Source organism: Pinus tabuliformis, chromosome 1_1, assembly GCF_031772625.1.
Source record: "Pinus tabuliformis cultivar Carrire ecotype Pingquan chromosome 1_1, CPIR1, whole genome shotgun sequence".
Lineage (NCBI taxonomy): Eukaryota > Viridiplantae > Streptophyta > Pinopsida > Pinales > Pinaceae > Pinus > Pinus tabuliformis.
Window position 1 is genome coordinate 783813942 of NC_142297.1, and position 15810 is coordinate 783829751.

Consider the following 15810-nt stretch of genomic DNA (forward strand, 5'->3'; position numbering starts at 1 on the left):
CCGAGTTCTCTCCTTCATTGCTCATAGTGTTGTTTTTGTAATATGCCACTGCTTCTTCTAGATGTTTGCATTTGGTTTTCAATGCCATGATTTCTTCTTTCTGCATTGCCATGTTTCTTTTCTGGAAGCTATACTCCATTCTCATTTCGTTTCTGACATCCTTGAGTGACTCTTGCAGGCGTTGAATCATGAATTTATTCGCTTTGCATGCTGGGCATGCATCATTCCTTGTTGCCTTTTCAATGGGGTTGAATTCCATTTGATTTGTTTGCTTGTTCTTCCTATTGCTCTGCTTACTGCTCCTTGTTTTGTTGTGCTTCCTTGATTTTGTATTGCTTGAGGTACTTCTTCTTCTGCTGATGTTGACTGCTTTCCTTTTGTCTTGCACTTTCCTACCTGTTGTAGCTCTGTCCCTGTGAATGACAGAATTGAAAGATGACCAAAATCTGGTTATAACAGTCAGGGAGGAGGGCTAAGATAATGGGAGGGGTAGATGGAGGGCGAGGGTGCTCAGAAAGGCTTTGCGCTGCAATGGATCGTTGAGTGGAGGGAGTGAAGGGATGCGGGGTGAGCAAGCTGGGTAAGAAGGAGGATGGAGGCTTAAGGGGAAGTTTGCGTGCTGAACAGAGGAAACGTTGCGGGCTATTAGAGAAGACAGGGAGGGGCTTTGAAACAAAAGTAACACTATGCTAACATGGGAAATGGAGATTTCTTCGCTGAGATTGTTGCTACGATTTTTGTTAATGCACCCTCTATTCTTATAGTGATTTACGCAGCCCAAGACATGCCTTCGATGGGATAGATTGCAACTTGGTTCTTGTGACCAGGATTGCGATCATCCTGCCAGCTGTTGCTCATGCGAGACTCTGAAGTTTCATGATTTTTCCTTTGCATTCTCGTGATTTTCTGGCTTTCACTGCAGTGATGTGTCCTTCGTTGATTTTTTACTGTTGTTATTTGATTTATTGCTTTTATCATTATTATTTTTCCCTTTATTTTGGTGAGCTTCATACTTGTGGTTTTTTGTTTGCTGATTATTATGGAACAGAGTTGTGATATTCCTCCTGGTTTTCACGAACATTCCCTTCATTTTTTTCCACTGCTTGGTTTGCGAAATAAGCCGCTTGTTGATTGTGAATTCTCAAGACATGTCTGAAGATTACATCGCCAAAACCTTCCAAGTTCTTCCTGATTCTTCTAAAAATTCTGCTCATGAACTCATTGCTTGGATTTTTGTTTCTTGCCATTGCCTCTATTATTATGGCTGAGTCTCCTATTATTATAGGATTTTGAATTTCTCTTTTTTTTATTATTCTTGTTCCCATCAACAAGTTGTATGCTTCTGCCTTATTATTTGAGATTTGTCCCAATCCCCATTCATATGTGACATTTTCTTTCCCATCAGGATCGAGGATTATTCCCCCTGCCCCTGCCTTTCCCGGATTATGCTTTGAGGCCCCATCAAAGTATAGACAGTATCTATTCTGATTTTTCCTCCAGTTTGCCAGTTCCTCTTCACTCATTCTTATTTTCCATATATTTCCTGAGTTTATCTTCCTCTATCCTTTTTGCCCATTATTATTTATTATGGCTTTGCTGAGCCAATCTCGCTCTTCCTGTTGAAGAGTGTTATAATCTGTTGGTGTTGTTCCTTTGACGTTGAGGATTTCAAAAGTTACTCCCCACGTTCTTGAGAGGGTCTTCCCTATCCTTGGAATTTGATTTTTGAAAATGCATTGGTTTCGTGTCAACCAAATTTGCCAACATAGAACTACTGGAGTGCACTTCCATATTCTCTGAATTGTGACTTTCTTCTTTGTTGTGTATGGGTAGGCCTTCTCAAAGGTCTGAAGAAAATCCGACAAGGGCTTTTCAAAATTTATTCTTATTTCCAATGGACTTATCAGCTGCTGCCAACATTCTTTGGCAAAAGTGCATTCTTGGAATAAATGTTGTATATTTTCTTCAGCTTGCATGCATAATGGGCATCGTGTTGGACCTTGAAAGCCTTTTTTTTAAGTTTTCACTGGTCAATATTCTCCCTTTTAAAAGAGTCCAGATGAACATTTTGATCTTAGGCAAACTTTCTGATTTCCATGTTATTTTCCAAGAATCCCAGTCTTGTTGATTTGGTTGTTCTTGAAGGATTTTATATCCAGTCCTAACTGTGTAGTGTCCACCGCTTGGGTCCCGGAGATAATCATCTTCCTCATCATGGTGGATTGGCATTGCCCCTTTTAGGAGTTGCCTGATTTTGCTCCATTGCCCTTCTAGATCTGTCGAAATTGCTGAGATTTTCCAGTCTTGCCACTCCTTTTGGCTCCATAGAGAGATTGAGCGTAAAGTATTGAAACCTTTACCTTTCATCCACTCTTGTATGTCTTCAATTTCTGGACAAGTCTGTAGTGGTTCTTTTCCCATGATTCTGTCCTCCCAAATTGAAATTGTTTTTCCATTACGTGGGATTTTAGAGATGTATCTACTCATTAAAGGAATTGTTTTTCTTACCAGCTTCCATGCTTGGGTACATTGTCTTATTGGGATATTTCCATTAAACAATCTTTTCCTGGAGCCATCCATGTATTTTGATATAAGAGTCTTTTTCCACCAGCTCTCTTTTTCTATAATTAGTCTCCATACTGTTTGCATTCCCAAGGCTGCATTCATGAGCCCAGGTATTCGTATTGATAGGCCTCCTTGTTCATAAGGTAGTACTACTTGCTCCCACCTAACCAGGCTAAATTTTTTGTTTTCTTGCTTCCCCCCTGCCACAAAAAGCTTCTTAAGATTAACTCCATTTGTTTGTGGGCACTTGCTGGAGCCATGATTATTGCATATTGGTAGATAGGTAGTGCTGCAAGGAGTGCTTTGATTAATATTACCCTTCCTGCCATATTCAGCAACATCATACCCCAGCTTTGTATTTTGTTTTTCATTTTTTCAATTTGTTTAGTCCATATTTCTACCTCCATGTTCTCTTTTGAGATTGGAAGTCCCAGGTAAAAGAAATGTGTCCATTTTCCCTATACAAGATGTCTAAGATTTGTGAGATCCTTTGCATAGTTCTGGGAGGGGTATTCCATCCATATATCCTACATTTTGTATTGTTTAATAGCCCGCCTGAAACCTGTAAAAAATCATCCAGAACTTTTTTGAATCTCCTTGCTATTATTGTTGATGCCCCTCCCAACAGCAATGTGTCATCAGCAAAGAGTGAGTGATTTATTGTTTTTATTCCTTTTGCTATTCTGATCCCTGAGATATTTCTTTCCTTTCTTTATTTTTCCAGAGCCCTGCTTAATGTTTCTGCCATTATAATATATAGGAAGGGAGAGAGAGGACATCCTTGCTTAAGGCCTCTTATGCTCTGAAAAAAGTTACTGGGCCTTCCATTTATGAGGGGGGCATCCATGGAGTAGAAATGCATGCTTGTATGACTTCCATTATTTCTCTTGAGAACCCAAGTTTATGGAGGACGACCATTAGATATGGATAGCTGACCCTGTCAAATGCATTTGCCATATCTAGTTTGATTATGAGGCCTTTTTCTTGCCTTAGCATACTAGAGTGTACAGCTTCCTGTACAATAATTACATTATCTATGATTTCCCTGTTGGGCACGAATCCTCCTTGATTTTCAGATATGATTATTGGAAGCACTTCTTTGATTCTATTTTCTATTATTTTTGTTATTATTTTATAAGATGAATTGCAAAGAAAAATAGCGCGAAACCTGTTGAAAGTGGAGGGGTTTGCTTCCTTTGGAATTAGAGCAAGGTAGGAGGATTTTTTGTTGCCTCCTATTTTTTTTTTAAGACATTCTTAACCATTCTTAAGAAATCCTTTCTGATGGTATACCAATGAAATTTGTAGAATGCTATTGTGAAACCATCTGGCCCTGGGGCTTTTTCCAGATGCAGGCTCCATATGGCCGCCACTACCTCTTCTTCTGTGGGATCCTTGCACATTTCTACATTTGCTGAAAGTAAGTTTTTAAAGTGTTGATGGGCTACTTTTTTTAGTTCCTCCGCACCTTTGACCTCTTGGCTTTCAACTTGTATTTTTTCTATTTGGTTTCTTGCTCTTCTAATCTTCATAGTGTTGTGGAAAAATGATGTGGTTTTGTCCCCTGCCTTGAGTCACAAACTTCTAGATTTCAATCTTGCCTCTTCTTCTTCTTTCCTATTTTCCCTATATATTTCCCAAAAGATTTCCTTCTCTCTTAGATAATCTTGCTTGCCTTCTTCTTTGCTTTCTTTTTCAATTTGCATGCTATCCATTTTCTGTTGTAAATCTTTTTTCTTTTCTTTTCTTTTTATTTCATTTGCTCTTGCCCATTCCTTTAATTTGGTTCTTGCAGTTTTTAATTTTGTTTCCCAAATATACTATGGTGATCCTATTACTCTTGGCTCCCATGCTTCCTTGACTAATTCGTTGATTTCTATGTTGCTGTCCCAAATTGAACTGTATCTAAATGGGAGCGGTCCCTGGTTTTCCATTTTGCCCATGACTATTGTCACCGGTTTATGGTAAGATGTTGTGGTGTGTAAAACTTTTGATTTGATCAAGCTGTACATTGCTGCTATGTTTTCTTGTATCAGAATCCTATCCAGCCTTTCTTTTATGTTGCTTTTGCCCACTCTTTTATTGCTCCAGGTGTATTTCCCGTTGCTTGGCGGGATGTCTATTAAATTGTGATGTTCCATTATTTCTTCTAGAACATCCCTAGATGGGTCTGTGTGATATGTTCCTCCAAACTTTTCTTCTATACTTCTTACCAAATTTAAATCTCCTCCTAGTATTATTTTCTCAGGTTGCATTTCTTTTAGTGCTTCTTTTATGGTGGCCCAGCATTGCTCTTTTTCCTTGTAGTGATTTGGGGCATATATATTTATGACACTGTACTTCTCTTTTGTATTGATTTGCATTAGATCCGTTTGAATCTAGTGCTGATCTTTTTTGTGTTTTTTTAATTCCCAGGTTCCTTTTTTCCATATTGTGCAGATACCTCCTGACGCTCTTGTTGCTTGTATTGCTTCCCCTTCATAATTTTTGAATTTTTTTTTTGATATTTTCAGTTTCTTGGCTATTTGTTTGTCTCCTGAATCATAAGGATGCTTGGATTTTCTTTTGCCAGAATGTCTCTTGTGGCATTTTCTTTGACGGATGATCCCATTCCTCTGCAATTCCAAGAGACCACTATCATTATTTGTTGTTGGGTGATGCATGGCTCCTTTCCCTCTTTGCTGGCTTTTTTCGTTGTTTCCTATAATCCTTCCTAAGAAGGTTTCCATAGCTTGTTGCGTTCCTAATGCCATTTCCTTTGCTGCTGCTTCATCCCTGAGTTCTTTGTTTGTCTTTCTTCCTACCTTTTTTTTATATTCTACATTTGGGGGTACTTCCTTTGACTGCTTTCTTGTTAGAATTATGTCTACTGAGGGGGGAGAGGGGTACTAGTGTTTGAGACCAGAGGGGATGAAGGGGGGTTGGGGGTATGTTGTGGGGATCTGAATCTTGGTCCAGGGGATGGGGGGGCTGAAGGATCCAAAGGCTCAAAAGGATTAAGGCTAGCAAGAGAATTATTGTCTTCTTTTGGTGATAGAGGATGGAGATCGGAGGATATGGAGGGCTGCGAGGAAGAGAGATTTGGTTGTTTGTGGACTGTCTTCTTTCTTTTAACCTATTCCCATTTGTTTTCCAGATCTTCACTCTTTTCATTTTCATTTTCTTTTTTTTTTGTACATCTATTTGCAAAATGATCGTATTTGTGACATACCTTGCATTTGAAGGGGATTTGTTCATAATCCAGCTGTTGTATGTGCGTCCACTAGTCCACTTTGATTTTGATGGCTTCTGGTAGCCCTTTCCCAAGATCCACTTCTACACAGATTCTGGCGCATGCATGCATATTTTCCTTTGGCTCGCACCTGTCTATATATTTCCCAACTGCATTTCCTATGGCTTTGACTAAATCATCTCCCCAACAGTGAAGGGGAAGGTGTGGCAGTCTGACCCAAACAGGGACGGCATTGGGTACATCCATTTCTGGATCGAAATCTGGCGTCCATCTGTTTAGATACAATCCCCTTGTATCCATAAAATAAGGTCCATTCCTAAATATCAAATCTCGATCCTCCTTGGTTTCAAAGTGAAAGGTGTAGTAACCTCTTCCACAAAACCTGATTGAGATTTTCCCATCTATTGACGCAGTCCAGTTCCTTTCTACCCATTTTTGCACAGTTTTGGGCGATGGCCATAACCCAGTAAACTGCCCCACTAATCCACGCTCCGCCAGAGAAAGTGTTGCTTTACGAGGAAGGGCAAGAGGGAGTGAGATTTCAAGAATGTCTTCCAATCTTTTAACAAACTTAGTGACTGATGGTCTGTTCTTTGTCGGGCCCATTGCAGAAATGAGAGAGGCGAAAGCTTTTTTTGTTCCTTCATTTTCTTGCTATTGTTCTAAAAGAGGCTCTCCGTCCTCTGATGCATCCATCCCAGCAGCAGGAGGCCGCTCAGGGGCAGCTACATGCTTCTTGCTGCGTTTGTTGGCTAGGGCTGCGCAGCTCCTTCAGCAAGCAGCGCGATAGTCAGAGCGACAAAGTTATTTCAGTTTTTATAACAAATAGAAGAAACTTAATCAGTTGCTACAATAGGATTCGGGGTTTCCGAATTTTTACAATCTAAAGGGGGTGCCACACATGTTTGTTTAGCAATTGGTGGGATAGAGGAAATGGGACTTTGCAGGATAATGGGCCCTCTATGGGATAATACGTAGTCCTCATCCTATGTATCGAATTAGGCATGAGCATAGGTGCAATTGATTTCTCACCAATCTGGAAGTATGTTGCTTTGTTAAAATTGGCAACTAGGGCCAAACTCCATGTGGGTCTTCTTATTTATGGTTGCTGATATTTTTCTTGGATTCCTCTCGCCGAGGGTGTAGGATTGATCTAAAGATCATCCGATTCCAACATGTATTCATGGAGATATGAATTTATTTGTGTTATGTGACAATTCGTCAAGGTCGGCCAACAACCAAATTACCCCCACTTGCCCTCAACGTTTTATTATAAATAGAAGAGGTCTTCAAGTCATTTTACTCACTTCACTCATGATCACTCTCAACTTGTTTTGGGTTTTGGTCAAAAGAGAGGTCTAGATGATGAAGCCCTAGACGGAGGAAAAAAAGGAGATCATCTGGCCACAATCAAGAAGGGTTCTCTACACTATCTTAATAGAGATATGATGCCCTAGCCGCAGTCCAAACTAGGAGTTGAAGTTGTTGTTCAGTTGTGCCCTAATCCGCTTTCAAGGAAGGGTTAATGCTGCCCTTAAACGCAATCTTAAAGGAAGAGACATAGCCACAGCCTTGGAGGAGCCCTAGCTACAGTAAAACGTGCCATAGCCACAGTCAAGGAGGAGGCCTAATTAGCTGTGAAGTACAAGCCCTAATCGCTATCAAGAAGAGGCTTCTATCCGCAGTTCTAACAAGCCCTATCTGTTGTTCCAAAGTGCCCTAACCGTTGGTCAAAAGGTGCCCTAAATCTGTTGTCTATTGAGCCCTAATTCAAAGCTAGAGGGTGATCCTACTCTGCAGCATCTAGACCCTAATACACAGCTACAGGAGGAGACACAATCCGCTAGTCAAAGGCAATCCTAACAGCAATCATAAGAAGGCTTAGTTGCAGTCTAGAAGGAGGCCTAATACGTATCCTAATTACAGTCTTCTAACCGCTGTCATAATGGATAATGCCACATTGTTGTAGGTGACAGCGTGGTCATTTCAGGATTGTTTGGGTATGTTCAAGTTGTTCTTGAGCTCAGTATGCTGGGCAGAAGTATCCGCAAAAGGGAGGAGCTAAGGATTGCTACTTAAGGGTTGTTTGGATCATTGTTTGGAGGGACCATAGCCACAGTCCACTACTGGGCTAGGCCGCAGGCCATAGCCAGCAGTTGATGGTCTCTAAATGTTGCATTCAGAAAGATAGCAGCCTTATAAGGCAGTGTGTGGTTTGGTGGACTGTATGAAGGTTAGTCGTTGTATATAGGTGGACTGTGGGGATGTTTAGGGTGTCGTAGCACACTGAGTTTGTGCCCTAACCAGTAATCAGGTTTGCCAAGACATGCTTCAGTCCTTTCAGGATATACAAGTTGCCAAATGGGCAGCCTTGACATGATCAATGAAGCACCAAAGAAAGGAGAGTCTTATGGAAAGAAAGCTTCAGTATTTTGGGGTAATTGGTTGAGTTGTTCTAGACCTATCACCTGCTACATATATTCAATCCTTGTCATCAAATCTATTGTGTCATCTTCATGGTGAAGATCTCTGATGCCTGATCTCCTATTTTGGCAAGTCAAGTATTGACTTGACTTCAAATGTATTTGTACTATCTCTCTCTCTGTTGAACTATTGAAGAATATAAGAAGATTTGATCAAGGGTTTCCCCACATTGGGGTTTGTCCCTAGCTGGTGCCACACCTTGTGTCCTCTTGTCTTGGCTTGTCTTTTGTTGTTTGTGTTTATATTCTATCTTCGCTATACCCATAGAATACTTCATTTACAGGAGGATCTAGCACTACAAGCTTTGCAAAATTAAGCTTTTTCCCCTTTCCCTTACATGTTTTAGACATTTTTTCGCTTTAGTATCTTCGATTCCCGCCAACAATAACCACCATGAGCTTCGCAATACACAGTTCATTAAAAAACAAATTCAAAACTAATGTATTATTTAGAGCGAAATTGAATTGGGTATTGATAAGCCTTTGAGCGGTGCGCACAGGACCTTTATGTCGAGAGAGAATGCAGAGCTAAAGAATAATGTGATTATGCAGCACTACAGGAGTGAATGGCAAGGCTTCAGTGAATAGTTTATAGAAATTCTCGATGGCATATCAGCTAAGTGGAGACTTTAATGTCGTACTGAAGGGTATTAACGCAAATGGGAAGGCGTAGGGGCAATCAAGGCAAGTTGCTAATGTGCTACAAGTTAGCCATTAATGCCACCAAGGCAAGTCGTCCCGTGAAAGCATGTCTTAATATTTGGTGCATGCAAGGGTCGATGAGGAAGAAATAGAGGATCCAACATTAATGCTCTAAGGTTGTGCGCCATTAGTCATTACACCTAATGATGATATATTGGATTGGAGAAAACGGAAAGAACTTGTGGAAAGACAACATACGCCCTTTGCAAAAGGGTTTAAAGAAAAGGTTTTGAAGGGCATGGCCCACTCTTAGACCAAGACATGAATTGTTGTCGAATAAGCTCAAAGATGATAACAAAATTACCTAAGTTCAAGGCTTGCCCCCAATAGAGTCAGCACCAAGAAATTAGAATGAATTAACATGTATCAAATCTTTCACAACACTCTCTTTTGACTTCCAATCTCTAATACAGGGGTATCTATGGAGGCAAGAAGACTTCCCCAATATGGCATCAACGTTGAGGAATCGGGAAAAGTATTAGGTTGAACATCACTGTGACCCTTGTATCTCCAATTGCCGACCTCTGATACAAAGTATTAGAGAAAAGCAAGAGCAAATATCTGATGTGTTGTTGGCATTAGGGAAGCGAACAAGATGACTTTTTCATTGGATACAAAAGCATTTGATTTATGGTCTACGATACTGAAGGGTATGGGCAAGGGGAAAATATCTCTGATAGGGTGGTTTTAAGGCTGAGGGACCACAAAAGAAGGTATGCTTCACGAAAGCTCTCTTGTTGGAGGTCTTGGATTGGTAGTAAGTTAGCTGTGAAGGGGACCCACACAAATTTAATTTGATAGGGGGGTTTTTGGGCACAGCAGGTTGTTGCTTTAGTTTCCATGTGCTTTGAGGTGCATGGAAGGGATTCTCATGCTCACAGTTTGATGATGAAGTTTATGGGTTCTTGTTACTCTTACCACGAGCTTGTATTTCAAGATCAATGAGTTGAAACATATGCAAATAATATCTTGTACATTCGATAGATATGGTCCACTTGTATTGGTCTTGTTGGAGATGTGATTATCTTTGCAAGACATCCTGATCAGCTCTAGAGGTGGTGCCAAAAGATCTTGGCCTATGATAATAACTTTAGGGATACTAGAGTTTGATGGGTTAGTGTTGATGTCTTCCTTATTATAAAGTGACTTCAAAATTCAATGAGACACAATGATCTAGGGTTATGTTCCTTCAGTTCATAAAAGGTCATTGTTCTTTTCAAGCCTCTAGCAAAGGGTAAGAGGGAGTAGTTTGGCTTGGTGGTGTAAACCAAGTTGCCCCATTATATCTTGGTTGATTGCTTGAATAGAGATACACCTTTGTGAGCAATGATTGGTTGGATGTTGAGGTGTGAAGACCCATATTTATGGGTATGACTCTCGCAAAGTAGACCTAATGTTATAACATGATAGAGGAGTATTCTTTTAGCTTTGTACACGCATCAAAGTCACAAGTTGTCAATTCGAAGGGAGTTGATTGGCATTATAGAAAGCACTTTTCTTGTGAAGAGGGAGTGTTAGCTTTCGGGGTGATTCGAAAATTGTTTTTGCCCTACGATGGTCCCTTGTTGATGTTTTATGGTCCCTTGGTGAGGGATTAGTTTGGGTGTATGCTTAACCTTGGTTAGAATGCTAGCATGTTGACCTTACCTAGAAAATTATGATATCAAGCCTATTGGGTGCACATAATGCAGGGATTTGATTGCTCGATTAAGTATAAAACCTACCTAGGAGGAAGAGCACTACGAACTTGGAGGAGGGCACTTAGCCTTGGGAGCTTGGGACCATGTGATATACACCTTGAGGTTGAAACTTGACTTAAGGACACTTGGCTTAAGGAACATAGTACATACTTCATGGAGGTTGTTGTGGACGTGAACACATGTTGAGGAGAAGCATTGCAGCACGGTAATCACGTTGGCATAGATGAGAGGACATGGCACACAGTGAGAAGTGGAACACCTTGCATGAAGAAACTTGGATACCACAACAAAAGAGGAGCATTGGACTAACATCTTGTTGGAGAGTGCACCATCTTAGAGGATGGTATTGGCCCTACGAGAGTCATTCTTGGAGGGTGTTTCATATTATTGGTTACTTGTGTGGATATAAGTACTTGTTTTATGTTAGCCTCCCTCGCCTACTCTGTATATAAAGGGAGGAGAGAGTTCTTCTATTTATTATCATCATTGTACTCTATTATAACTTTGTAATAGTCATGGAGATGTCTTATAAGGAACAAGGCATTAGGGTTAAAGATTAAACCTTAGGAGAAAGATGATAAGGAGTCAAGGCTAAGCTTGGTTTCTTGTAGCAAAACCATGCCAAGGTTCTCAGATTTGATTAACGAATTTAACAGCTTTCTTCTTAATGGGCTTCCTAGGTTCCTGGCCCTCCACAATTCCATGGTAATGAGGGGTTCAGGCTTCTTACACCGAGAAAATACATGATTTATGGTTGCCTGTATTTCCAATACTTGTTTCTGGCAACTTCCTTTTCCATTGCTTCTTTTTCAGTACTTGTTCTTGGACCTTTTCTATGTTATCTTCCTGCAGTGACATCGGGAGAGAGTCTTCTTTTGAGTGAGGAGAGAAAGAAGAAGGTTTAGATGGGCAAGGATTCTGCCCTTTGGTTAAATTTGCCACAGGAATTCACAGGTGGCAGAAGCTGAAATTCTCGGGATTCATGGCCTGTTTTAGCAGACTTCATTGTCTCTTCGTATGGGATTTCCCCCTCTTTAAAAGGTTGTCAGCAGACTTCCTTGTCTCTTTGTCCGGGATTTCTCCCTCTTTGAAAGCTTGTTATCTAGTGCTTTGACCTGATGCAACTAATCCCTGGATAACCATTAAAGGGTTTGGTTATATTGCTTCTTCTTGTTGGGTATCCAACAATATAAAGAATTTGTTTCTAGATTCAGAACATTGTTGCTTTTTTGGCAGGCCCTATGATTGTTTTCTATTCATTGGATTAACCAGTTTTTTGAAGCCACAATCCTCCTAGTCAAAGGTGGAGAGAGAGCAGAGCTCCTCTTTTTGGGCAATCCTTGGCAACATACCCATATTAGTGGCAAAAATCGCACTTGAAGGGGATCTGTTCATAGTTGAGCTTCCAAACGTGGACCCAAAGCTACGCAACCAGTCTTTCAAGTAAAACCATTCCACCCACATCCCAAAACATTGTCTATATTCTTTATGTTCAAAGAGAAGAGTAAAACCCCTTTCCACTGTAGAAGTGACTGATAGACCCTTGAGCCAGAGAAGCCCAATGTAAGCCTATTTTGGAGCTGTGCATTAGCTAGCACCTTGAACATAGTTGCCACTTGTGCAAAGGGATGGAATAGGTAGCTTCCCATAGATGATGCTGATATTTTCCTATGGCACATAGGGGCAAAGGACCAAGCAAAGGCTGATTGAGTGTAACTACTAATTTCACCGTTGTTCCATCTCGGTTTTTTTTTTTCATTTTTCTTGATGACGATAATGATGACTGTTACTGTCCACTGAGACCTACTTTGGTCTATTGGACATTAAGAAAAACTTGTAATAAATCAAGTATTTTATTTATGATCATTTATATAGTTCTAAAATATTGGAGAAAAGCTTTTTATTTATGATCATTTATATAGTTCTAAAATATTGGAGAAAAGCTTTCCTGAATCTCCATAGTTATGATTAGTTAATCGCTGAGGAAGGTCGGTATTCTTAAAACGGTCTGGACTTTTTACAGTGTAAGAGAGGACAGATGATGAACATAATTATATGATCCTTAATTGTATTTCATTATGATTTAGACTTGAAAAATATAATAATTATCCTATTTTGAATACCAGTTTTGACTCTATTGTTCTTTTCCTGTAATGCTTTGGGTTTTGTATACTAAATATGTGGGTTAAGGTCTCTATGTCGGGCACCCCGACATCACCTGCATTGACCCCTGAAATTTGAGGGTCTCTACGTGTCCGAGTCTCCGAAACTTTACTCTTTATAGCGGCCGTTAAAAAACAACAAATTATGTTTGTCTGTTTAGAGAATAATGAAATTTTATTTCTGCGCGTTGTAATTTTTACAAAATAATGCTGTAAAATTTAGAGGAAGATTCCTTAGACGCTCCCATAAACATTTCCAATGGCGTTTAATTGACCTTTACAAATCTCCCCCATATGTTTTACGGCTCTCAGAGATCCGAGATGAAAACCACAAGCCTGACATTACCCCGTGATTCAAAAACTTTATGGAATTCAAAACACGTAAGAAAATGCTTAGAATAATAGGAAATTTAAATTTAACGGCAGCATGATGTATCAAGAGAATGAAAAAATATGCAGAAAGATAAAAAATAAAATACTGAAATTTCTGGAATCCGCTTCAAATGAAACTAGTTATGCAAAATATCACTATCTTTGCTCCGAAACCTGACACGAAAATACTTTAATTGTACCCTAGACAGAAAAAGCAAACCCAAAACAAAGAAATTCAAACCTCGAAATCAATTCTGGGAACGCAAAGCAGAAATTCTATAGCAGTCCTTCTGCCTTTAAGCGCCGCTTACAGTACGACTAGGTGGATAGAATCTCTTCAAAATTTGGTTTTTGAAGCAACAATCATTTCAAATACGTGAAAAATACAGAACTGAAATTTCACTTCGCGCTGTCCGATGCCTCCCGAACGTAACAGTCCGCTTTCACAAACTTAAGTCTTTTCTACTTTAATTTTCACAATTAACTAATACTAATATGTTGTCTCGATGATGAACCACACTTGTTTAGTTCAAAACAGTTCGGCAAATATAACACGCATTGGTGAACATAACAATTTACTTTCAAAAACTTAAATATCTTCAACCTCAATCTTCACAACTAACTAATATCTTGTACTGATGATGAACTACAATTGGTTGGTTCAAACACGTCGGCCAAAAAATTCTCTCACGTCGGCAAAAAATTTCTATCGCACAAACAAAACCATACTATTCTGTGACGTGGTATCGAAACAGGTCCCTAGTGGTGCAGCCAGTGGTCCATCTCTATACCATTTAGTAGCTATTCTCTAATTTCATGTGGTGCAGCTAGTATTCCATCTCTATACTATTTAGTAACTATTCCCTAATTTTATGTGATTTCTATCTAAACTTTGTTTAATTTAATTAATTAATTCCTTATCATCAATTTGTATCGGAAAAACACTGAATTACAAAAAAAACTAATTATCTCATAGATTATTTTTAATCTAATAAACTTTAAAATATCATTTCATTTCATTATTATTCCTTTAAATTCTATTAAATTCTATATATAGAAAAACTCAATGCATTAACAACTAACTAAATCCTTTGAACTCTACCCCTAGAAAAATCCAATAGCATTGTGATTACGAGTTTTCGTAGAAAATTAAATTACGATATATAATATTGTATTAAGATAAAATAATCTAAACAATTATAAATATTTTTTATTACAGATCTAATAAATCTGTGTTGTATTAAAAAATAGGTTAATGTATCCAGATTTATAAACTTCTGATAAATGAAAATTTATTTCCATATAACAAGTGAATCATTTTAAGTATTGCGATGGACCTTAAATGTTATGACAACTTTTCACACAAAATTAAATGGAGTTTAAAAATATTTAATATTATTATTAAAATAATTTTAAATGGAGTTACAAAATATATAATATTATTATTAAAATAATTTTTTAATTTAAATTATTGAAATATTTCATTTATTTTAAAAGAATATATAATTTTTTTATTAGTTAAAAGTTCATGTTTCTTGTATAAATCAATAAAAAATAGATTAATCATTCCAAATTTATAAGAATATGGTAGGAATAAAAGTTTATATCATTAAGTAAAGATTTTCAATATATTGAACAATTAATTTAGCAATACTACTTTTAAAAGTGGAGACATTAATAATCTTTCCAAATATAAAATTATTATGATCAATTATTTATTTGCAAAGCTCTTGAGTAGCATGGTAGAAAATATAACCAATAAGTGGGTAGAAGTAAAAGAAAAGAGGGCAAAAAAACAAGCAAGTTTTAGGCCGAAACATTCTGCAGTAGATCACGGTATCACGTTGAGACACATTATTGAGAAGGTTTGGGGGAGCAAAGAAGAGGATTGTTGCTACTTTGTTGACTTCAAAAAGTGATCCAAAATGGATCTAAATACCCTCTAAGTCTTCAAAAATCGTTTAAAGATCAAAACAATCACATGAGAAGAATCTTTTAAAAAGTCGAATTACACTATCGGGAGGCAAAACACAAAGAAAACATTGAAAAACAGGCTTATCAGCGGACAAAAGGAGCAACGCGCAGGAGTTGTCGGATCTGGCCAATCAACGGTCCAGATCCGATCGGCAAATTGCAATCGGCGGTGGCAAGCAGAGGTTATCAGCAGAGACCATATAAATATTGCGATAGCGATCAGCTGAGTCAACGAGGATCGTCAATCAAGCGCGCAAATCGAAGGCCCAAGTTAACCCGCCATATCGCATCGGCAGATTACAACGAAGCGCTTGCAACGGCCCGGGGGCTTGTGTGATATGCGATTGTGACAAGTCACATCGCAATATCGCATATATATATATATATATATATATATATATATATATATGCAATGCGATAGTCGGACCCGATAGAATTATAAGCGATATTGGATATATTTTGAGGTCCGAAAAACAGGGTTTTCCTTTGTATTTCGCGTTTTCATTAAATAAACGAAATACCAAGGATAAAGCGTCGATGCGATGAGACCGGACCCGAAAGGGTTTATTAATGCTGTTGTATATGGTTTCAAGTCCAATATGGGCCGTTTTGCGGGATTT

At 38.7% G+C, this 15810-nt stretch overlaps 1 protein-coding gene across 1 annotated transcript in view; it reads right to left on the minus strand.

Annotated features, from left to right (window-relative positions):
- The window catches only part of LOC149216329 (phosphatidylinositol 3-kinase, root isoform-like), a 328543-nt gene extending 314888 nt beyond the window's left edge, over window positions 1-13655 (minus strand). The window contains exon 1 of the mRNA XM_089389911.1: window positions 13458-13655. The gene's annotated coding sequence lies outside the window, so the exon portion shown is untranslated. The remainder of the gene's footprint in view (window positions 1-13457) is intronic.
- Between the last annotated feature and the right edge of the window lie 2155 nt (window positions 13656-15810).